The sequence below is a fragment of the Salvelinus alpinus genome, chromosome 16 (assembly GCF_045679555.1).
Source record: "Salvelinus alpinus chromosome 16, SLU_Salpinus.1, whole genome shotgun sequence".
NCBI classification, from domain to species: domain Eukaryota; kingdom Metazoa; phylum Chordata; class Actinopteri; order Salmoniformes; family Salmonidae; genus Salvelinus; species Salvelinus alpinus.
In genome coordinates, this window is record NC_092101.1 from 22,037,187 (window position 1) to 22,061,760 (window position 24,574).

At 43.7% G+C, this 24,574-nt stretch overlaps 1 long non-coding RNA gene across 1 annotated transcript in view; it reads right to left on the reverse strand.

Moving 5' to 3' along the window:
• Positions 1-7,522: 7,522 nt before the first annotated feature.
• The window catches only part of LOC139541146 (uncharacterized), a 92,671-nt gene continuing 75,619 nt past the window's right edge, over positions 7,523-24,574 (reverse strand). The window contains exon 3 of the long non-coding RNA XR_011668317.1: positions 7,523-8,404. This is a non-coding gene — a long non-coding RNA (uncharacterized lncRNA). The remainder of the gene's footprint in view (positions 8,405-24,574) is intronic.

Genomic DNA, 24,574 nt, shown 5'->3' on the forward strand with positions numbered 1-24,574 from the left:
GTGGAATATCACCATATCTGAAATGGAAATAATGAATCTCTTATTAGGATGGTTATTTCAGGACAAGTCACAATTTGAATAGAAATTAATCTAATTTTAAAACCTTGGTCACAAAGAGTAAGACTCAATTTAGACCCAATCTAAAATTAATGAGAGCATCTTAAGGGACACAGTGGAATTGGCAAAACCTAGTCTATTTATGTTAGTTAAGGACACAAGCTGGAGACGTGTAACCCATTATGGAACCTTCAGTTAAAAAGTCTACATTACATTGTGACGACATTGTTGTAATGGTAGGAAGATGGCTTTATGAAGGCGGCTTCCAGAAAGGGATAACCAGGATTTGTTACTTTTGCTCATTTCCATGGTTAAATATTTAGGTAGTGCAATGATTGAATATTGGAGTTTCATATTTGCTTTGTTCAACGGTTGTTGAAATTCAAATAGAGTGAAGTCCCATTGGGGTGCTTGGTTTTATTGACCAAACTCCGGATGCGTAAGTCGAGACTCATTACGCTCACACACATGCCGCTTTGTCCACTTGTCATGTTTGAAGAATAACGTTTTACTGCTCACACATCCCATTGTCTTCAGATGATTGATTAAACATCTATGTACTTTGGATTGTAATATAGTATTGAAAAGGACTAACGCTTGAACTAATTCCTAATACTGTAACCTGCAGCCCTCATAGAGACAAGTAATTGGGAGGAAAACCATTATGTATCAAACCAGGTGTAGACATTGTCAATGTTGTTGTGCAGGAATGCAGTGATCTGGGATCTTTCTTGACTTCAAAACAACGTTGGTAGTATGGGAACACATCTGCCTCTCACAGGGCGGCCATCACTCAGGTCAGAGAGGAGATGCAGGACTTCTAAGGGAGAATGTGGTGGAGGAGAGGCCAACTCCATCTGTCGGGAGAGTTTGTTCCAGCCGTGCGCCTGGCCGCACTGACGGGATTTGAGCCCACATGTTTGGGCCACGAGGTTGGGAGGACAGAGCAGAGAGGGACAGGGGGGACAGAGGGGGTAGAGGGGCACTCTGGCTTCCTCCCACAGACCCCAGCATGGTGCTCCTGGAGGCCGGTAGCTGGAGGAGTGGCCCGGGCTCCAGGCCTTTGTCACTGGGGGGATGAGAGGATGGGGGAGTGGGGGAATACTGGGACCCTGCAGGGAAGGAAGCACATATACCCTCCTCCTCTTCTAACGACAGCAGGGGGAAAAGCACATTACATGCTTGCAAGTCTACCCTCTACTATTATTGTATTTACTGAATCTTGCAGGGAGATTGGTTCCTCCTCTATTACTTTAAAAACGTTTGATGCTCTTGTATGGACATGAAACACCCACATACACACATAAATCCAAGATAAGATAAATAAAATAATGCCTTATGTGCAGCCAGGCAGTTTAATCAAAAGTATTTGTTTTTTATATTTAAAAAAATAAATAAAAGGCTATGACGTCTCTTGTCTTTCCCCTCTAGTTTTCCCTGCCATGGTTGTGATAATTGGATTTTCTGGGCACCTGTATGAGTGCAGTATATCCAGCGGATTATAACCAAGGAAAGGGTGAGTCAACTCTAATTATTGTCAAGCAGCCTCAACCCCCTCTCTCTATAGGATAGTAGCCCAGTCGCTGCTCTCCCATCCACCTCATATCAACAGAACTGGGTTACTGTCTGAAAACAGCCAAGCTATGGAGAGGTAGGCTCGAGGAGGCCTTCAGCAGGTACTGAAATTGACACAGTTTACTCAGAGATTGCGAAAATTAGGAAAAGTTGTTTCTACACTTAGACAAACCATGAACATTATAAACTCACTTCCGTCTCCAAAAACAACTCTGAACATATAAGAAAACATATTTGCATGGGAAATAAGTAGAGAACACGCTGTGTTCTTCTTCCGCCCACACTGTGCTGGGCCAAGACAGGAGTAGATAGTGAGTGTTTGTAAACAGTGCGTGACGGGGGGGATGCAGAGACAGGAGAGGAGAAGGGGAGTGCTGGGGTGTGCTCTCCTCTGCTCACGGTCCCACAGAGAAACCCGAGGAGGGAGCTGTGACTGAGCGGGGATGAGCGATGAACAGACAGGGCTTGTCCACAGACAGTCAGAGGGAGAGCTGGAGCTCTTTAACCATGGGGAGGGAGGGGAGCAGGATGGGGAAGGATGGACTCACAAGGTGTCCGGGCCGAGGCAGGTAATTCATCAGGCCATTCTCTCTCTCCAGGATAGGCTGCCCTACCGGCCAGGCCCAGCCAGCAGGAACTTCCCATGGTCACCTCCGCTCTGCTCCGAGGGACTGAGAATCCTAATGAGCTGGAGGGCTCCACATTTACCACGGCTGATTAACTGAGAACAATGAGGCCAAACAGAACTCACAGGCACTCACAATAGTGACTAGAGAGCCTCAAGGCGTTGTCTCTGTATTTTTTTGAGGGGAGAGAAAATGAGAGAGCGAGCGAAAGAGGAGAATGGAGGGGGGCAAAGTGAACAAGACTGTAGTTTTGAAATGCTTTGTTTTATTTGTTTAGAGGAAAGAAGCGATACTTTGAATACTTATTGTCACTATAATATATCCATGAGGCCATATATGTCCATAGCCAGCACATGCTATTAGTTCCTGTTAAAAAGGTGGGGTATAAAGTTGGAGTTTGGACTATAGCTTATGTAATGGGGCGGCAGGGCGGCAGGGTAGCCTAGTGGTTAGAGCGTTGGACTAGTAACCGAAAGGTTGCAAGTTCAAGTCCCCGAGCTGACAAGGTACAAATTTGTCGTTCTGCCCCTGAACAGGCAGTTAACCCACTGTTCCTAGGCCGTCATTGAAAATAAGAATTTGTTCTTAACTGACTTGCCTAGTTAAATAAAGGAAAAAAATAAAAATAATGATGTTTAAATTATATTTATAGCATGCTAAAAAAGCAGTTGCACCATTAGTCATTTCCTCATGCAAATGAAGCCTAGCTATTTGCCTACATAGGCCTGCTATGTGCAGTGAGACCTAGCTACACCCCCTCACAGGGGCCTAGTGAACGAGGGTTGTTCTGACAGCTAGTGAGTGTCATTTAAACCCAGCCAACCTCCACCGATTACCATCTACATATTTATGGAGAATATGAGCATTATATGGTACCATTTCAATTAATAACCCCTTTTTTACTGACTGAATGCTTTGTATTCTCGACTATGCAATTAGTTTAGAATGGCTAAGAGATCAACTTCATTAGCAATTTTTGTACTGAAGGTGCCCGCTTCGGCCAAATGTTCGTTCTCAGTGGAAAGCATATCTCTTTGGAAAAGCTGTCCTAAATTAGTTTCTGTATCAGTTAAAGACTATTTCCTCTCTGCTTTAAACTTGGGTGTGATAGAGGAACCTCTGGAATATTTATGGAGGGGAAAATAAATCCAGAAAGACAATTTTGCCATTCGGTTACATGTTCTGCCTTCCCTTCTTGTGTTTTTCCAATTATTTAATGCTATTTAAATATAGCAGAGCCGACACATGCAGTTCACTGTAGTGGGGCCTGAAATAAGTCACGCTTTAATTGTATTTCATAAATGATAATAGGAGCCCATCACAGTAAGCTAGCTGTAATAAAATGATAAAATGGACAATTATGAAAAAATCCAGGCCCTTAATTTTCTAAACACACTCCAGAGAGTGTCTTTAAGCCGGGCATATTTGACTAGATGTTGAACAGTATTCCCCTCAGTGAGGGCTGCTGAAGTGCTGTGAATTACAGTAGAAGTGTTTTGTATGTTGTACAGTAACGTGTAGTACTACAAACTGTAGTGCCACTTCATGAAATACTATCCAATTGTCTGCAGGGAAAGGTTTATATTCATTATATTCCCTTATGTATATAAGGCCAACTCAAATAATGATTGGCAGAATAAACCATACAGTACAATATGTGTGCTGAAGGCAGGCCTGAATGTAGACACAACCAGGGTCTGTAAATCAGTCATTTCCCCATCATTGCAGGAAGGATATGGCTGGTTTGTGCGTTAGTGTTTGTGGTCCCCGGTCAGCCAGTGGGTCAGACAGAGATAACACCTCTCTCTTTAAGGGGCTCTCAAATTCCCAATCAGTGTTTGACTTGGGAGACAGGTGATTACTCACACCTGGGGACCTTGCCTCTTTCTGCACCCGGACTCCACCCCACCTCACCCGTGCCAAGCATGATCCATCGGTGAGGCAGCATGTGCCATGTGATGATACGCCGTCTGCTGGTGGGGCAAACCCACTGCTTGCTGTCCCTATCAATCAATGAAATATTTTTTTCTATAACATATTTCATACAAAGCAAGGGCTTTTTTTTAACCTTTATTTAACTAGGCAAGTCAGTTAAGAACAAATTCTTATTTTCAATGACGGCTTAGGAACAGTGGGTTAACTGTCTTGTTCAGGGGCAGAACGACAGGTTTTTACCTTGTCAGCTCTGGGATTCGATCTTGCAACCTTTCGGTTACAAGTCCAACACTCTAACCACTAAGGCTACCTGCCACCGCTTTACACTAAAAAAGAAAACACAAGAAAAGGGAAATAAAAAAATACTCATCACTAAAAGTACATCTGAAAGGCATTATGGTAACCAGCACATAAAGCAGGGAAAAGCATGAATATACACAAGGTAAAATATAAGGACAGGCAATGAATCCCCTTTATCCAGATAAATGAATGACTGTACATTGCTTTTACTTGGAGGGCATCAAGACCTCAACCATGAAATCTTATGGTGCAGTATACCTGTAACATGTCTCTTTCCCAGGTGTCTTTCTGACGTTCTTGATGCACATCCAATGATGAGTGGGTGATGGAGGTCCCTCTGCTGTAACTCTGACCTGCAGAGCATAATGACCGCTCCAAAGACAGGACCTAAGGAAAGATGAGTCAAATGAAACACATCTAGACACCACTGCTTCTGCTGCAAACATGATGGCATGATCTGTCTCTGTGAAGACAAAAACAATGTACCTGTTGTGCAATTCTCAGATCATATGGTTCATTTTGAAACGATTAAACTGAAACAGTGAAACTTTTTACCAATAGAGGTTACGCTGCTTATGATATGAACTGTATCGTCTGTTGATGTATTATATTTCATGATGTTACATATCTTCAATAAATGTATTGGTGTCTTTGGTAGAAATATTGAGCATTACAATATTTGGAAACTGGGGTAGGGAGTTCACAACCAGAGCAGGGGAAGGTAATTGCAGGTTTTTGTTCCAGCCCTCCAGGACAGAGAATACCCCCCTACACACACCATTTGCCGCTGTAGGTTTAGAGATCTACAGATGGCCTCTGTAAATATCTGAATAAGGCTAGCCTCTACCGTGTAAATGATAACACCATTTCTGGTCATAATTTATCTAAATACAGGACATTGTGGGGTAACTCTATACTCCAGTATGGTGTGTGTTATCGTATATTGTTCATGTTGTATCACTGCAACCCTCAGGTGATGAAACGGTCTCTGTCACATTAGCTGCCCTCTCTCGCTCTACTTTTTCTGGAAGCTCCCAGGCCAGCTTTCAGCCATGGATATTCATCCCCCTTTATTTAAAACACACATGTTCGACTGCCTGCCAGTCATTCATCACTGCCAACTAGAGTGGGTATGTGTGGCCATTTAGGCTTATTGATTAGCCATATCATTCACAGATATCTCTCTCAAGTATTTACTGTGTACATCAGCAAACAGGAACCACACAGTAAGTGGATATACCTTCTCACTCACACTTGAATATCCTCTGAGAAGAACCGAAGCAGGAAGCGTTTTCTCTGGGGGTGTCAAGTCAAGCCCAGGAGATGGTCAGCATCATGACACTAAGGAAGACCCTTGAGAGAACCAATCGAAGGCCCATCTGTGTTCAGTGCAGAGTGAATCCTGTGTTTCCAGGTTTAAACTGAACGTTATTAAAACAAGTGGGCCGAAAGGTCAGGAGAGAGCAGCCCACAAAAACAAACAATTCATTTGGCATGGAGGTGTAATGGGATGAGATGTGGGCTGTGGCCGGGCCTATTGTTCTGCTGGAATTAACCGTGGCAGGTCATGTGTCACTGGGCACTGACCCCGGCCCCATTCAGGAGCCCAAACTCTGCATTAGCCACGGCCCAAAGACAGGTCAAACATAGTCACAAACCAGGCACACACACAGCCAGTTCTGACCAGGGCAGCACTTACAAAACAAAGAGGGGTATTACCATGCGGTGGTTGTGACACTGGCGGCATCAAAGGCTTTGTGACTCATCCGTTGGCCTGAATCTGTTGGACTGGTGCATATTGGAGGCATTAAGCATGAACGACATGCACCTAAATACTCCTATTTCATCTGTGCAAAGTGTGTGAGCCGGAGGTGACTCCACTCCCCATTCCCACATCCATACCTGTCTGAGGTGCAGAGTTGGAATGAGAGTACAGAGTACAGAGTGAGTCAGAGGAGTGGGTTTGGTTCCTGTGGGGCCTGCTTGGGCATACACTCAGACCACCCATCAGGATTGCTTTGTGCGGTCTAGTCTGCATGCCTCTTTTCCTCTCTGCAGCGTGTCAGTCTCCTTGCATGTGAAGCCAATCGCTCGGCTGTTGTAGGCGTTTACATTTCCACCTGACAGATGCCTGGTGGAACAGTGGCGTGTTGTAAAAACATCTGATCCTTTAGCTGCAGGCTACAGATACTGCTAATTGAAAAACGCCTATTCCAATATTATTGTTGCACAGTGCAATCACATTCTATCATTTCTCAAGACTTGGCTGCTTTGCCTCGTTTCACTGACATTCCTCCTCTGTCTACTCGAGCGTATAATCACAACATATTTATTGATTAGAGGACAAACAGTAGCTAGCTCAACTGGACGGTAAACTCCTTTGTTTTATTCCTATTCAGCATGGTGGCAGCAGTACTTCTCCCAGGTAGCTAGATGACAGCTAAAGCAAGCCTTTGCTCCAGCATGGCTCTGCTGTCTCTGCACCTAATTGATTGGAAGGGGAAAGGCAGAACAGCTGCCCCAAAGCACAGAGCCAGAATTAAAACTTCAATCCCACTGCCGAACACTCAATTTCATCCATGATCCAGCATTATACAAATGAGTTGAGAACAGACAGACAGGTGTATGGTTCACCAGTAGGGTCCCTGGGCCCGCTGGCCTCAGAACCACAAACTGCTCCCCTCTCTCTCCCAGCAGCACCAGGCCCTCTGTGCTCCCTCTGTGCTCCCTACCCTCCTCCAGACAGCCCCCAGCCAAAACTACAACAGGCCAATTCTAGTTTTTAGGGGATCCATTCACAACACTTTTCATTTAGGTAAGAATCAACAAGAGGGTGTAACACTTAAATCATCATCAGTAGCTTTGCCTGCCATTTCTGGGCCCTCCTCCACACACATACATTAACCAGAATATGCTATAAAATTAGTAGACATACTAGCCTACCAGTAAGTAGTAAGTACACGCATAACTTTCACAGAGGACAACAAAGGAGATGGATATGCAAAAGTTCAGAATATGTCAGAAATTCACTGGGATAGTTATAGTTTTACACAACCAGTTTCAAATTACAACTGTTTTTAAAGGTGATATTAGATACAACAGATACATTAAGAGTGAATTGTGTCAAAATAACCAGAGGCCCAGAGCAGTCAAAAACATGATTTTTCTGTGTTTTATATATATTTCCACACTGAGGTTGGAATAATACTGTGAAATTGTGACAATTATGATAATACCCTTTTAGTGTAAGCTGTTTGAAAAGACTGCCTGAAATTGAATCATGTTTTGGTGGGATGGCGTTTTGGCCTGCCTGCTGACATCACCAGGCGGTAAATTAGTTAATAGACCAGTAAGAAAGAGAGTTCCAAACCTCTCTGCCAATAACAGCTAGTTTTCAGTTTTCCCTCCCCACCCAGATCACTCCCAGACACTCCTAACAAAATTCTTGCTTGAGAAATTTCTCTTTGCGAAGAAGCCATTTTTGTTTATTTTTGACCATTTTAATTGACAACAAATCACTGTAAGGTACTTAATTGTTACCCAGGAATGATTTGATATTGAGATAAAAATGGCTGAAGTGGACCTTTAAGAACCATAACACAATTCAGAAATACATTTGTAAAAATCAACACATTATTCCATCAACATAAGCGAGGCAGTGTACTGTACAGTTCAGCCAGTAGTCCATAAAGCAGCAATATGTTTGCATAATAGTGACATTTCTTCTAACTGTATTAAGGAATCTTGATAGTTGCACATGTGGCCTTTTCAGTGGTGAGATGACTGGACACATTCTTCTGAGTGGGGTGGGTCCATGCAGCGGGCAGCCAGGCAGGGGTGAACAGTGTAGGATCTTCACTACTAGGGCCCACACAAGCCGACTGTGTTCTCTTTTTGACTGGACGATTGTCCTGCATGGGACACAAGGATCAGCCAATCACTTAGAACCACTTTTTTTGTTCAGCTGCAACAACAAACACCATATTTTGACTTACTGGTTATAGTACAGTTGTCCAGAGGGGTTGAAACCTTTTGTGTAAGGATTGTGATACACACAATGGTTTCTCAACATAACAAGAAATCGTCTGAGTTATTAAATATTGTATCATTGTTCCCACTTGAAAACCTGATCATGGATGGCAAATGCTTTACCTAATGAAACGTTTGTTAACATTCTTAAATGGACTCATTCAAATGTGTGAGTGTAATCATGCATAAACAAAAGAAGAAGTGAAAGCTTCCCTCCACAGTTGTCCTCGTGTTGACATAGAACTGAGGGCTTGGCGAAATCGGCTAGTCAGGGGCCTTGTGTAGCGTGTGACAGGAATCTTTGTAGTCAACAGATCATACTCACACCCCAGCGCTACTTGCCTTCTGGTACTGCATACAAACTGAATGAATGGGAACCGGCTAGTCCCTTACTCCAAAAAGTCATCACAACTGTGCCAAACTGGGCCCAGGATACAAACCCAGCAGTAACACTGTACACAGCTCTGAAATGCATCTTTGTCCCAATGTTTTACAGTTCAAAATGTACAAAAGTCAATAAAACAAAGATGGCCATCCATCTCATAGGAGTCTGAGATAACCTAGAAAGTCATCACAACAACATTTACCAACACCTATTGTACTGTTGAATTAACATAAACCATATTCAAGCAATATGTATTATATCATACACTACACAAAAAGAGATTATGGCTACATTGCAAACCCAGTAAAAAGCATATACAGTGGGGCAAAAAAGTATTTAGTCAGCCAACAATTGTGCAAGTTCTCCCACTTAAAAAGATGAGAGAGGCCTGTAATTTTCATCATAGGTACACGTGGCTGGGTCTTTCAGCATGACAATGATCCCAAACACACCGCCCGGGCAACGAAGGAGTGGCTTCGTAAGAAGCATTTCAAGGTCCTGGAGTGGCCTAGCCAGTCTCCAGATCTCAAGCCCATAGAAAATCTTTGGAGGGAGTTGAAAGTCCGTGTTGCCCAGCAACAGCCCCAAAACATCACTGCTCTAGAGGAGATCTGCATGGAGGAATGGGCCAAAATACCAGCAACAGTGTGTGAAAACCTTGTGAAGACTTACAGAAAACGTTTGACCTCTGTCATTGCCAACAAAGGGTATATAACAAAGTATTGAGATAAACTTTTGTTATTGACCAAATACTTATTTTCCACCATAATTTGCAAATAAATTCATTAAAAATCCTACAATGTGATTTTCTGGATTTTTTTTTCTCATTTTGTCTGTCATAGTTGAAGTGTACGTACCTATGATGAAAATTACAGGCCTCTCTCATCTTTTTAAGTGGGAGAACTTGCACAATTGGTGGCTGACTAAATACTTTTTTGCCCCACTGTAAAAGGATTCAGGTATACATTTCACTAAATGATGCTACAAATGTATTTTTATCCTTATCCTGAGTGGTTGACTATTTCATTTCAACAAATCAGATTTGACCATGTTCCTGCTTTTATTGTGTTTAGTAAAGTTGAGTTGTTTACAGTGATTCATAAAAACAGTTTTATAAATAGAGAAGAGTATCTGAGAGGGAGGTTGACTAATTCAGTCTAGTAATTCATTCATTAATAGAGTGATTGGTACCGTACAGCAGTATCAGGGTTTCACTACAAAACAGTCTCGTCTACCAGATCACTACACCAACCTGTTCCAACACAGAACAACCATGTCTTCACTGGACAACCTCTCTGCCTTTTCCTCTTATAATATATACTGTATATTCCTAATACTGTGTTGCACCCCCCCATTTTGCCCTCAGAACAGCCTCAATTCGTCGGGGCATGGACTCTACAAGTTGTCAAAAGCGTTCCTCATGGATGCTGGCCCATGTTGACGCTAATGCTTCCCACGGTTGTGTCAAGTTGTCTAGAAACTGTTGAGCGTGAAAAACCCAGCAGCATGGCAGTTCTTGACACAAACCGGTGCGCCTGGCACCTACTGTACTACCATACCCCATTCAAAGGCACTTAAATATTTTGTCTTGCCCATTCACCCTCTGAATGGCACACATACATAATCCATGTCTCAGTTGTCTCAAGGCTTAACAATCCTTCTTAAACCTGTCTCCTCCCCTTAATCTACACTGATGGAAGTGGATTTAACAAGTGACATCAATAAGGGATCATAGCTTTCCCCTGGTCAGTCTATGTCATGGAAAGAGCAGGTGTTGTTAATGTTTTGTACTCAGTGTATATCGCTCTCCATCTCTCTGCCACACAATCAGAGATGATTTCCCAGTTGAGACTGGGCCTTTGAAAGTGATGACTAAAGAGAACTGGAGCCAGCCAGGCCCTGTGTTTTTGGATACTTGGGGACCGGGTTCTAGCGCGGGCCAAGCCAAGATTATAAAGAATGAGCACAGGGGAGAAAATTAAATGGCACATGGCATAAGGCCACACAAGCACCTCGGCCCTCTGCTCATCCCATTGCCAGCAATCTATAATGGAAATGGAGGGAGAGTTTTTTTTCTTCTCTCACGCCACTTGTGTCCAAGCTGCTCTTGGAATAATATTTAAATAACCATAATATTTAAATGAAATTCTGCTTCTTGTATTTTTTCTAGAATTCTAATTTTTTAGAAAGCTTATAAACGGTCACTACTTTTATAGCCATCTGTGTTAATCAGGGTAGGCTCTCACTTATCACCGACCGAAAAAACAACAGACCATCAAATATTATGGTAAGTCAAACTTTTTTTTTTATGTCATCCATTATATTTTTGGGACCTAATAATGTTCGATTGGTTGTCCTTTACTATTGACTTTTTCAAATAAAGCTTTGGTTAGCAAGCGTTTAAGCATGAAGAACAAGACCCTCTTGAATTGAATGAAGCTGGGAGGGATTAAATACATTTCCTGTTCCTAATCTGGAAATTAGCCCTCGAATGCCAGTGGGAAAAGACAGGCACTTTTCTTGGGGATTTTTAACCATTTGAAGGAAACAATGTGACCGAGACATGGAACCCGGAACCCAGAGGCCTGGTTGGTTGGGGCTGGGAACAGAACAGAGCAGACAAGGACAGACTAGGACAGAACTTTCAGGTCCATTAGAGTGGAATGTGGCTGGGGGTTGGTATGAGATAAAACATGCAGGGGAAAGAGCCTGCCATCCTTCCCCCCTCATTGAGCGACCGCGTCCTTGAGGTCCCATTCATGGAATCCCACTAATGAGAGTGGAAATGTCAGCTATGATACACTCAGAGGATAGAAGGGAAACAGAGCGCCACACAAAGGTCTTTTATGAGGCCTGCCTTCTATTTCCTCTGCACTTGTTTTCCAACTCTTTTATAACTTGATTAGTGGGCCCTTTCACACATTCTCACATGCAGAAAGAGAGCTATTTGCTTATAGATTATTTTTAGTAAAGCACAGACTGCCCTCATTGTATTGGGTGGTGGTAATGGTGGTAGTGGTGGTGATGGTGGTGTAGGGGTTGTATGGTTAGGGGATTGGAATTGATTGCCTATCTGAATGGTGTCTTCCAGTTGGGAAAACACAGACTCTATAATGCATGCTTGGCCGGTCTGTGACAGTGATGCTTCTACTTTCTTAACAGAGGACCACTGATGGGGGAGGGCACAGCAATGACAATAATTATACTGAGAGAGCACAGTTAGTTGAAAGCTAAAAGTGACATGGAGTTGGTGTGGCACACAGGATGAGCAAGAGCCCACTGGTCTTCATGTTGTCATCTCCACTGAAGCAGCTGACCTTGTAGTGCCAAAGAGTAAGAGTAATGTGTTCCTTGAACTGATCTGAGAGCCAAAGGACTGGTTGTACACATGGCAAAGTAGGTTACATAGTTAATTAAGAAAACTTGGCTCTAAATCCGCTAAGTCAAATTACCCCCCGTAGAGACAGTGGAAATAACATTGGGAGATAGGAAATCACTAAATCCTGTGTAAAATTATAAAAAGATGGACCTGTCAAAAACGGAGTCTGGCGCCTACGAGAATGGCATTAGATAAATTAACCTCCACACGACTCCAGAAGGGGATGTGTGGTTAGGACAGCCAGCTCTACATACTGTACAGAGAGAGTTAGAGAGAGAGAGGGGGGGTAAGAGAGAGAGAGAGAGAGGGGGAGGGTAAGAGAGAGAGAGAGAGAGGGGGAGGGTAAGAGAGAGAGAGAGAGAGAGAGAGAGAGAGAGAGAGAGAGAGAGAGAGAGAGAGAGAGAGAGAGAGAGAGAGAGGATAAGAGAGAGAGGGGGGGTAAGAGAGAGAGAGAGAGAGAGAGAGAGAGAGAGAGAGAGAGAGAGAGAGAGAGAGAGAGAGAGAGAGAGAGAGAGAGAGAGAGAGAGAGAGAGAGAGAGAGAGAGAGAGAGAGAGAGAGAGAGAGAGAGAGAGAGAGAGGATAAGAGAGAGAGGGGGGGTGAGAGAGAGAGAGAGAGAGAGAGAGAGAGAGAGAGAGAGAGAGAGAGAGAGAGAGAGAGAGAGAGAGAGAGAGAGAGAGAGAGAGAGAGAGAGAGAGAGAGAGAGAGAGAGAGAGAGAGAGAGAGAGAGAGAGAGAGAGGGGTGTAAGAGAGAGAGAGAGAGGGGAGTAGAGAGAGAGAGAGAGAGAGGGGGGGTAGAGAGAGAGAGAGAGAGAGAGAGAGAGAGAGAGAGAGAGAGAGAGAGAGAGAGAGAGAGAGAGAGAGAGAGAGAGAGAGGGAGAGAGAGAGGGGATAAGAGAGAGAGGGGGGGTAAGAGAGAGAGAGAGAGAGAGATTTCCTGGGTTAGCAGGTAATAGAATATCCTTCCAAGGTTTCTGGATTACAAAGAGAGAGGTGATCTCAGGTGTGAGGCCCCTTCTCCATGAATCTGATCAATCATACTCAGACAGTTCCCCCAGGACAGAATCATAAGGCCATTACATCTGTCTCATTACCACACTCTTCAACACAGTCTAACCGTCAGGCTGCCTGGGTGTAAAGAGAGAGAGAGAGACAGTGTCATCTCCACTTTTACCCATTTCACTGCCACTGTTTTCTCACAGAAATAAATCTACAATCATTACTATCATTACTGTGTTTTTGCTCCATTTTAAATGACTAATAAGTGTACTTTTCAGAAGTGATGGTGAACCATGAGCGGTGCCAAAAACCATGGTCTATAATTTATAACATGTCAATAAATAATTCACAACATAACCATATTTGATGGGGGAGTTTTGAAACGTGTTTTTCTAGCATGTTCATCCCGCTGTGTGTTTTTTCAGTAGCAGAGCCCTAGGGGTCACAGTGAAAAGGTGTTCTGTTCTGGAGCTTGTGGTCACTGAGTGGCTGATTTTCAACACACTCAGTCCTGCGATAAAGTTTCACATGCTCGCTGAGTTCACCTACGCTGACTGACGGCCACGGAAGAGGTGGGACATGTGAGGGGAAAGGGACCATCCAGCTAGTCAGTCACTGTGTTAACCTGCCCTCTGCTCAAACCCTGATCCATCTACCTACTGCTCTCTGCCTCACCTGGCTGGCCCTGTCTGCAACAGAACACAGCATAGGCTGCCTGCTCTCTTCTCTTTGTCTCTTTAAGCTGCAGTCTGCAGTCCCTCTCAGATGCAGCTAAAAACACAGAGAGAGGAGGGGGAGCAAGAGGGAAAGAGAGAGAGGGAAAGAGAGAGAGCGAGAATGAGAGAGACATATCTGAAATCTGCATAGAGTGTTTCTGAAGAGGCCTGGGCCCTTGAGCCTGTTGTTACCTGTCTGGGATAAACAGCAGCAGGCTGGGTGAGCTGCACACCCTGGTCACACACTAAGCAAACTCTCCCCAGGTGTGCACGTAGAGCCGACCTTCCGTCAGCATCCTGTCATGCACAAGATGTTTATCCAATTTGTCAAGATAATCTTTCCTCAAACAAGCGCTGGGCCCAGTCCCCGGGACACACTGACTGGCTGGCTGCTGGGCCTGAAATGCAAACCTGGCCTCCATCTCTCTGCATCAACTCCATTCTGCCTCGCAGGAAACCAGAAGTAATTATATCTCCCTTAACTGAATTATCTGGCCAGCTCATTTGCTCTGGGAGTTTAAAAAAGTGTCTCATCCCTCCTCCACAACGCACTTCACACATTTACACTCCTTAATGGAGCCAATATCTGTAGATTTTTTTTCTCCAGGATTACAGCTTTCTTAATGATGTCACTTTTACTGAAATAAAAAATGGCATGTCGATTTACATAAATAACACACACTCCAACAGACACACACTGACACACACGCTCTTACACACGCAAAGTAAAAAATCCTAGAATGTTCTAAAGCTGATCATTTTATAATGAATCTTTTCATTTGGCATGGTTCGGATTACTTTAAAGGGATTTTGGGGGAATATTTACATGCATTTAAATGATTCACTAACTTTATATTTATAGAGGTTCATTTATCAACGGATATCATCTTCAAATAATAACGGCTATAAAACAAACCTCTGAAATGATGTACTGCACAATTACACGGCTACAGCACATGTTTATTTCTAATTTGTGACAACATCTATGAAGTTAATGTGTGAAAAATTCAGTCTTAAGAGGATAGATTAAAGTCTTGGAAATCATGTTCAAAGTCGTACGTCTACTACACTCTAACTCTAGCATTACAACTTGCAGTAGGAAGCTGTGGACACTCAGATTTCAAACAAAAAAAACCCTGCTTGGGCAACACCGGGCACAAGGTTTATGTTTATGGAATGTTAGAGCTAATATGCTGGGCAGAGAGACAGAAAGCTTAAAAGCACTGAAAATACTAGACGTTTGCACAATCAGAGGAGAAATCACAGGTAGAGCCTGAGCACCGATTACAATCCAAAAGGTAAACAGTGAATTCCAGCTAATGGATCAATCACTAGGCTCAATGACTACACTATAACAGCCACTAGAGGCCAAATCATTTTTATTTTGTGTAAGCGATTGCAGATGAAATGTGAGCCAAAAACGGTAGGCTGGTAACTAAAATGCTATACTAGTGTTTTAATAATGAGAAGCAGACATGACTGAAATGATTTGACACAATTAATGGCTTTGGGTGACAAAGTATCACTGTCTCAGCCTGTGTGGTGACTGTCATCAGCACAGTGGAAGTTGTAGTCCTCTCACACAGTAACAACTCATAGTCACACAAATCAAATCCCCCAAACAGTGGGTAATACCATTGTCCTCTCGTTCTACTCCTCTGTCTTCTCACATGGTTACCTGAAGAGGCTTACTGCTGCTAGTTTGGACACACATGTACCTCCCTGCCTTGTGATAGCCTGCTGTCCTGAAAAGAGTGCTGAATGCATCTGTCTGTCTGGACGAGGAACTCCCAGACACATATTCACCTCCACCTGCTGTCTGTCTGAGCAGACACCCGGCCCATCCAGGTATACCGCACACACTTGTCGCACACACACCCCCCCAGGCAGTGGAACGCCTGAGCGAGGCGCACAGACACTCCATTGACACTGCCCGCTCAGTCAAGTGCTTAAATCTGAACTTTGGATGAGATGGTCGCATTCCTGTGATTTCATTCTACAGCAGATTGTCATTGCTTAATTTAATTCTTAACTGGGCTATAAATTCAGCCACCTTAAATAGATGTGAACTGCTTTAGACAAGAGGACAATCTGCTAGTTAATCAAATCATTTGGGCCAGTCCCAAGTCTGCCTGTTCTAATCAAAAGCACAACATCTGCACAAAACCAAAAATACACTTTTGTCTCTGCAGACTATTGAATAATGAACGATCTTGTAACATTTTAGAATAAATCATTCTCGACATAAAACATTGACACTCACACACACTCACACACACACACAGTTCTCTCGAGCTGCGCCTTATCTTCAGCTGTGTTTTTGTGAATGATGAGATGTTTTCCCCAGGCAGGCAGGCCCGGAGCAGCGGGACGAGTGGCCCACGTGGAGGGGAGTGCTGCTGTGCTGCAAACGCTTCAGACAGCCCAGAAGTAGTGGGACGGGTCCAGCCAGTTACTCACCGGAGCTTTAGCAGCAGACCAGGACCAAACAAGAGATCATGCCACAGAACACCCACCCACTGGCTGCCATTTTATCACAGGGGGCCCACTATCTGGCCTGTGTGTTTTTGCATGCAATCGCTTTATCTGAATACCACCATGCTCGATGCAGGCTCATGAAACGACTATAATGACAAGATGCTACAAGACGTACAGTACCACAGACAGTGTTCCTCCAATCAAGCCCTGGGTTCACTCCTCTACAGTTAACACAGTGTTTATCCCCCTTTCATTGTGTCAATTACAGTGTCAGTCACTCATCAGAGAAACAGATCAGCTGCGTGCTTAGCATGCATTCCAGCAGACTCATCTGAGCATTCAAATCATTCTGCCATCTTTCTGTGACCCAATGACACAGCTGGATCCATTTCAAGAACAAGAGAGGTAAGGTGTCTTCCCCCAAGGAGACAGTAGCTGGGTGAGGGATCCACCTTGTAGTCTAAAGCAACCCCAGCTGTCTTCCTCCAGGCCTGAGACATGAACACTATATTCTCATGGACTAGCAAGACATTAAGCAACAGGGCCTGTTATCTTGATTGATAGGGTGTGGAAAGGTGTGAAACTTGGGTCTGTGTGTGTGCGCACCTGTCTAGGTCTCTTAATTATTCTAACCCATACTGTAGACAATAAATTCTCTGATACAAACTACAAAGTGTAAATAGGATCATTTTGTCATAAAGTGACTTTGTCATGATTTACTTGGGTTTTGATTTTGACAATGCTCCCTTGCCCACTAACATGGGATACACAGCTGTGGTGATTGCGCTCTATCCAATCCTTCCGCAGAACACACAGACAGTGAGACAGACCTGCCCATCAGCACAGAGGATCTGACTTTGTTTACATAAGACAACACGTCACAACACGTTTACTCAAGAAATACTGTAGCAAACACAATAGCTAGATATCTTAGATTCATTCGGACTATTTTAAGGACGTGATACTGGCTTTGTTTCTGACTTGTCATTGGGGACAAACATCAGTAACTGTTGCATCGAATCACACCCCAAGTCAAATCAAATTTTATTCGTCACATGCGCCGAATACAACAGGGTCTCCGTGAAATGCTTACTTACAATCCTTGAAATGCTTACTTACAATCCTTAACCAACAATGCCGTTCAAGAGAGTTAAGAAAATATTTACTAAATAAACCATAATTCTTTTAAAATAAATAAGTAACACAAGAAAATTACATAACAATAATGAGGCTATATACAGGGGGTACCAGTACCCGAGTCAATGTGCGGGGTACAGGTTAGTAGAGGTAATTTGTAAAGTGACTTGCTGAAACCTTGTTTCATTAATGAACAACAGAGAAACACATGACATATCGGTGCGTTCAGTCGCTCTTTAATGTTATTGTTAACTACATAAAACACATTTATGAGCAATAAATAAGCATAATATGAAAGCTACATAGAACGTAAGCAAAGTGTTATAATGCCCCTCAATCTATCCAGCAGCCTTAATGATTGATAGTACTATGTAGCTTTGTAAAGTGAATATTTACAATTTGGGGTACTATCTTTTATAATGGGTCAAAACTAGAGTAGCAACTGGGGGGTGGGGGGGATTTGCAGGAAGGGGGTAGTTATATATATATTTTTTAAATCTTGCACTCCTCTGTCATTGTAGGTAGTAATGGAGCATGACAGTTCCATGGTTTTTTAATGACCTTTCACCCCTGAAATGGTGCCATGGAAGCCCCCCCTAACAGAGCCAGTATGTAGACCTCACCGCATTGTTTCATCAGATTAGTGGAGATGGCTGGAAAACTCCAGCGGACGTCTAGCTTGTGTGCACAGTAAGCCTGTCATGATCGTCTCCTCTTCCCTACTTCTCAAAAAACAACCAAAGCCAGTTCCCAAGCTTATTACATGTGCTCCTTTCTACATTACACACGCACACATGGAAGAGGGGGGGGCAAAAAATCCCAGAGAAGAATTACAGTTTGAAAATGTATCACTTTACTTGAGTGGTCCAAAATTTGAAGAGGCTCAGAATGTCTGTGTGGAAAAAAAGAAACACTCAGTATTGGCAATTAAAATCCAAATGGACAAGACACTTAGTACTGTTAACGCTGGCCCCTTAGGTAGAACCAATTTCCCCCAGCTATACAACTTATAATTATCCTGATGTTAATCGCAGCAAGATGACTGTGAGGGATTGGCCTTTCCCCTCGCTTTTATTCTGACTCAGATCTTATCTCTTTGAAAAGCTATGTCAGACCGGGGTCTCTGCTCAACACTAGGATGTTTTTCTCCTAACTAATTTGATAGAAAGGGGAATAAATGTGTTGCCTCTTGGCAGGATGCAACCTGGACTCACGAGGTAGAAGTAACATAATAAATGTAAATCTGGGACACTAACTACACTGAACAAAAATATAAACACAACATGTAAAGTGTTGGTCCTATGTTTCATGAGCTAAAATAAAACATCCCAGAAATGTTCCACATGCACAAAAAGCTTATTTCTCTTTGAGGGAGAATGCAATTGTCATGCTGACTGCAGGAATGTCTACCAGAGCTGTTGACAGATCATTTCATGTTAATTTCTCTAACATAAGCCGCCTCCAACGTTATTTTAAAGAATTTTGAAGTACGTTTAACCAGCCTCACAACCGCAGACCACGTGTATAGCGTAGTGTGGGCGAGAGGTTTGTTGATGTCAACGTTGTGAACAGAGTGCCCATGGTGGCAGTGGGGTTATGGTATGGGCAGGCATAAGCTACGGACAATGAACACAATTGCATTTTATCGATGGCAGCTGGAATGCACAGAGATTCCATGACGAGATCCTGAGGTCCAGTGTCGTGCCATTCATCTGCCGTCATCACCTCATGTTTCAGCATGATAATCCACGGCCCCATGTTGCAAGGATCTGTATACAATTCCTGGAAGCTGAAAATGCCCCAGTTCTTCCATGGCCTGCATAAAAAAACAGACTTGTCACCCATTCAGCATGTTTGGGTGAACGGAGCAAAGTACAGAGAGATCCTTGATGAAAACCTGCTCCAGAGCGCTCAGGACCTCAGACTGGGGCGAAGGTTCACCTTCCAAAAGGACATTGACCCGAAGCACACAGCCAATACAACACAGGATTGGCTTTCGGGAGAAGTCTTTGAATGTCCTTGTGTGGCCCAGCAAGAGCCTGGACTTGAACCCGATCGAACATCTCTGGAGAGACATGAAAATAGCTGTGCAGCAACGCTCCCCATCAAACCTTGATGAGCTTGAGAGGATCTGCAGAGAAGAGTGGGAGAAACTCCCCAAATACCGTTTTTTTTCACCTTTATTTAACCAGGTAGGCTAGTTGAGAACAAGTTCTCATTTACAACTGCGACCTGGCCAAGATAAAGCAAAGCAGTGCGACACAATCAAGCTTGTTGCGTCATACCCAGACTTGAGGCGGTAATCGCTGCCAAAGGTGCTTCTACAAAGTACTGAGTAAAGTGTCTGAATACTTTTGTAATTGTGATTTTAGTTATAAATGGAAAAAATCCTATTTAATCAATTTTAGAGTAAGGCTGTTACGTAACAGAATGTGGAAAAAGTCTGAATACTTTCCGAATGCACTGTATATTTTTGTTCAGTAGTGTATGATGTTTCATTTCATATGGTATGTATTAATTTGTGGATTTCCATTATCGTTTTCTTATGATATTGTGCAAATTACAATTCGTATGATATGTTACGAATTGCAATTCGTACAATATGTTAGAAATTTGCTGAACTTATGATATGTTACAAATTCCAATTTGTTGTGGTTAACTTTAGCTAGGTGGCTAACACTAACGTTAGCTAGGTTGCTTATGTTAGCTAGGACAGGGGTTAGGGGTTAACGTTAGGAGTTAGGTTAAAGGGTTAAGGTTAGGGGAAGGGTTAGCTAACATGCTAAGTAGTAGCTAAAAAGTAGTGAGTAGTTTCAAAGTCGCTAAAATGCTAAAGTTGTCCGTGATGAGATTCAAAAGTGCAACCTTTATGTTTTTTAATAAAAAAAAAAATGTAATCTTTGTTTAACCAGGTAGGCCAGTTGAGTACAAGTTCTCATTTACAACTGTGACCTGGCCAAGATAAAGCAAAGCAGTGCAATACAAACAACAACACAGAGTTACACATGGAATTAACAAACGTACAGTCAATTCCACAATAGAAAAAAAGTCTATATACAGTGTGTGCAAATGGCGTGAGGAGGTAAGGCAATAGATAGACCATAGTAGCGATGTAATTACAATTTTAAAAATTAACACTGGAGTGATAGATGTGCAGATGATGATGTGCAAGTAGAAATACAGGTGTGCAAAAGAGCAAAAAAGTAAATAAAAACAATATGGTGATGAGGTAGGTAGATTGGATGGGCTATTTACAGATGGGCTGTGTACAGATGCAGCGATCGGTTAGCTGCACAGATAGCTGATGTTTAAAGTTAGTGAGGGAGATATAAGTCTCCAACTTCAGTGATTTTTGCAATTCGTTCCAGTCATTGGCAGCAGAGAACTGGAAGGAAAGGCGGCCAAAGAGCTGTTGGCTTTGGGGATGACCAGTGAGATATACCTGGTGAAGCTCGTGCTATGGGTGGGTGTTGTTATCGTGACCAGTGAGCTGAGTTAAGGTGGAGCTTTACCTAGCAAAGACTTATAGATGACTTGGAGCCAGTGGGTCTGACGATGAATATGTAGCGAGAGCCAGCCGACGAGAACTTACAGGTCGCAGTGGTGGGTGGTATATGGGGCTTTGGTGACAAAACGGATGGCACTGTGATAGACTGCATCCAGTTTGCTGAGTAGAGTGTTAGAGGCTATTTTGTAAATGACATCGCCAAAGTCGAGGATCGGTGGGATAGTCAGTTTTATGAGGGTATGTTTGGCGGCGTGAGTGAAGGAGGCTTTGATGTGAAATAGGAAGCCGATTCTATATTTCATTTTGGATTGGAGATGTTTAATATGAGTCTGGAAGGAGGGTTTACAGTCTAGCCAGACACCTAGGTATTTGTAGTTGTCCACATGTTCGAAGTCAGAACCGTTCAGAGTAGTGATGCTAGTCGGGCTGTCGGGTGCGGGCAGCAATCGGTTGAAGAGCATGCATTTAGTTTTACTAGCGTTTAAGAGCAGTTGGATGCCACGGAAGGAGAGTTGTATGGCATTGAAGCTCGTTTGGAGGTTTGTTAACACAGTGTCCAAAGAAGGGCCAGATGTATACAGAATGGTGTCGTCTGCATAGAGGTGGATCAGATAATCACCAGCAGCAAGAGCGACATCATTGATGTAAACAGAGAAGAGAGTCGGCCCGGGAATTGAACCCTGTCTATTATCGATGGCGGTTATGATATCGTTTAATACCTTGAGCGTGGCTGAGGTGCACCCGTGACCAGCTCGGAAACCAGATTGCACAGCGGAGAAGGTACGGTAGAATTCTAAATGGTCAGTGATCTGTTTACTAACTTGTCTTTCGAAGACTTTAGAAAGACAGGGCAGGATAGATGTAGGTCTGTAACAGTTTGGGTCTAGAGTGTCACACCCTTTGAAGGGGGGGATGACCGTGGCAGCTTTCCAATCTTTAGGGATCTCAGAAGATACAAAAGAGAGGTTGAACAGACTGGTAATAGGGGTTGCAACAATGGCAGCGGATAATTTTAGAAAGAGAGTGTCCAGATTGTCTAGCCCAGCTGATTTGTACGGGTCCAGGTTTTACAGCTCTTTCAGAACATCTGCTATCTGGATTTGGGTGAAGGAGAAGCTGGTGAGGCTTGGGCAAGTTGCTGCGGGGGGTGCAGAGCTGTATCCCAGTGTTGGGGTAGCCAGGAGGAAAGCATGGCCAGCCGTAGAGAAATGCTTCTTGAAATTCTCGATTATCGTGGATTTATCGGTGGTGACAGTGTTCCCTAGTGCAGTGGGCAGCTGGGAGGAGGTGCTCTTATTCTCCATGGACTTTACAGTGTTACAGGATGCAAATTACTGTTTGAAAAAGCTAGCCTTTGGTTTCCTGACTGACTGCGTGTATTGGTTCCTGACTTCCCTGAAAAGTTGCATATCGCGGGGACTATTCAATGCTAGTGCAGTCCGCCACAGGATGTTTTTGTTCTGGTCGAGGGCAGTCAGGTCTGGAGTGAACCAAGAGCTTTATCTGTTCTTAGTTCTACATTTTTTGAATGGGGCATGCTTATTTAAGATGGTGAGGAAAACACTTTTAAAGAACGACCAGGCATCCTCTACCGACGGGATGAGATCAATATTCTTCCAGGATACCCAGGCCAGATCGATTAGAAAGGCCTGCTCGCGGAAGTGTTTTAGGGAGCGTTTGACAGTGATGAGGGGTGGTCGTATGACCGCGGACCCATAGCGGATGCAGGCAATGAGGCAGTGATCACTGAGATCCTGATTGAAAACAGCAGAGGTGTATTTGGAGGGCAAGTTGGTCAGGATGATATCTATGAGGGTGCCCATGTTTACGGATTTAGGGTTGCTTTGTCAAACAACACAATGCCACAGATGTCTCAAGTTTTGAGGGAGAGTGCAAACTGCAGGAATGTCCACCCGAGCTGTTGCCATAGAATTTAATGTACATTTCTCTACCATAAGCCGCCTCCAACATTGTTTTAGAGAATTTGGCAGTACGTCCAATTGGCCTCACAACCGCAGACATGTTTTTTAATGGCATCGTGTGGGCGAGTGGTTTGCTGATGTCAACGTTGTGAACAGAGTGCCCATGGTGGCGGTGGGGTTATGGTATAGGCAGGCATAAGCTACAGACAACGAACACAATTGCATTTTATCGATGGCAATTTGAATGCACAGATATACCGTGATGAGATCCTGAGGCCCATAGTCGTCCCATTTATTCGCCGCCATCACCTCATATTTCAGCATGTTAATCCACGGCCCCATGTCGCAGGGATCTGTACACAATTCCTAGAAGCTGAACATGTCCAAGTTCTTCCATTGCCTGCACACTCACCAGACATGTCACCCATTGAGCTGTGTGGGATGCTCTGGATCACCATGTACGACAGCGTGTTCCAGCTCCCGCCATTATCCAGCGACTTGAAGAGGAGTGGGACAACATTCCACAGGCCACAATCAAATAGCCTGATCAACTCTACTGTATACGAAGGAGATGTGTCGCGCTGCATGAGGCAAATGGTGGTCACACCAGACACTGACCAGTTTTCTGATCCACGCTCCTATCTTTTTATTTAAAGTATCTGTGACCAACAGATGCATATCTGTGAAATCCATAGATTAGGGCCTAAGTAATGTGACTGATTTCCATATATGAACTGCAACTAAGTAAAATCTTCTAAATGTATATTTTTGTTCAGTATATTTTCTCCCCCATAAGTTGTAATGCACCTATACAGAATATTAAAACTATATCAACCAGTAATTCAATGAAATTACAACATTTACTGATGGCAAATTAATGTTAAAGTTTCCATTCAACTTCCATTGAAAATGTGAATATTGAAACTCATTAATCAAGGAATAGCAACATGCTACTCAACAGGTCAGACTGGTGTGTCTGCTAACCGACGGGGGATTGGGCAGATGTGTGTGTGGTAGGGAAGGACAGAGAGCGTGATTCTGGCTGTAACACCAGCATGTCTGGCATCAGTGGGACTTCTCCTGTCGTTAGCCTCAGCAGCTGTCAGCGCGCTGTAGCGAGCACCGAGACGACTTGTGACAAGCCCCCAGTGAAGCAGAAAAGGAGGGCCAGTGACGGCGGGGCGAGGAGGCCCGACGCAGATGTCCTGTGACAGCTCTCCGCTGGGCTGGGGTGCAGCTGGAAGCAGCTGTCTAGCCTGCTGGAGGAAGGGAAAGGCAACCCCTCTCCCCCGTACCCCCCTCTGTACCTCCCCTGTGCCCCCCTCTCCTTTCCACCCATCCCGCAGCTGTATCCAAAAAAGAGGGGACAGTTTGAGATGAGGTAACGAGTGAACTGAGAAACCCCTATGGAGACTCCGCCCCCATTCCCATACTGTAGGTAACTACCTAACAAACTAAGCGCCCGCTCTAATGACAGCAGTCTGTCTCAGTGAGCCAGTTAGAAACAGCAGCAGTACCCTGTGGTGACC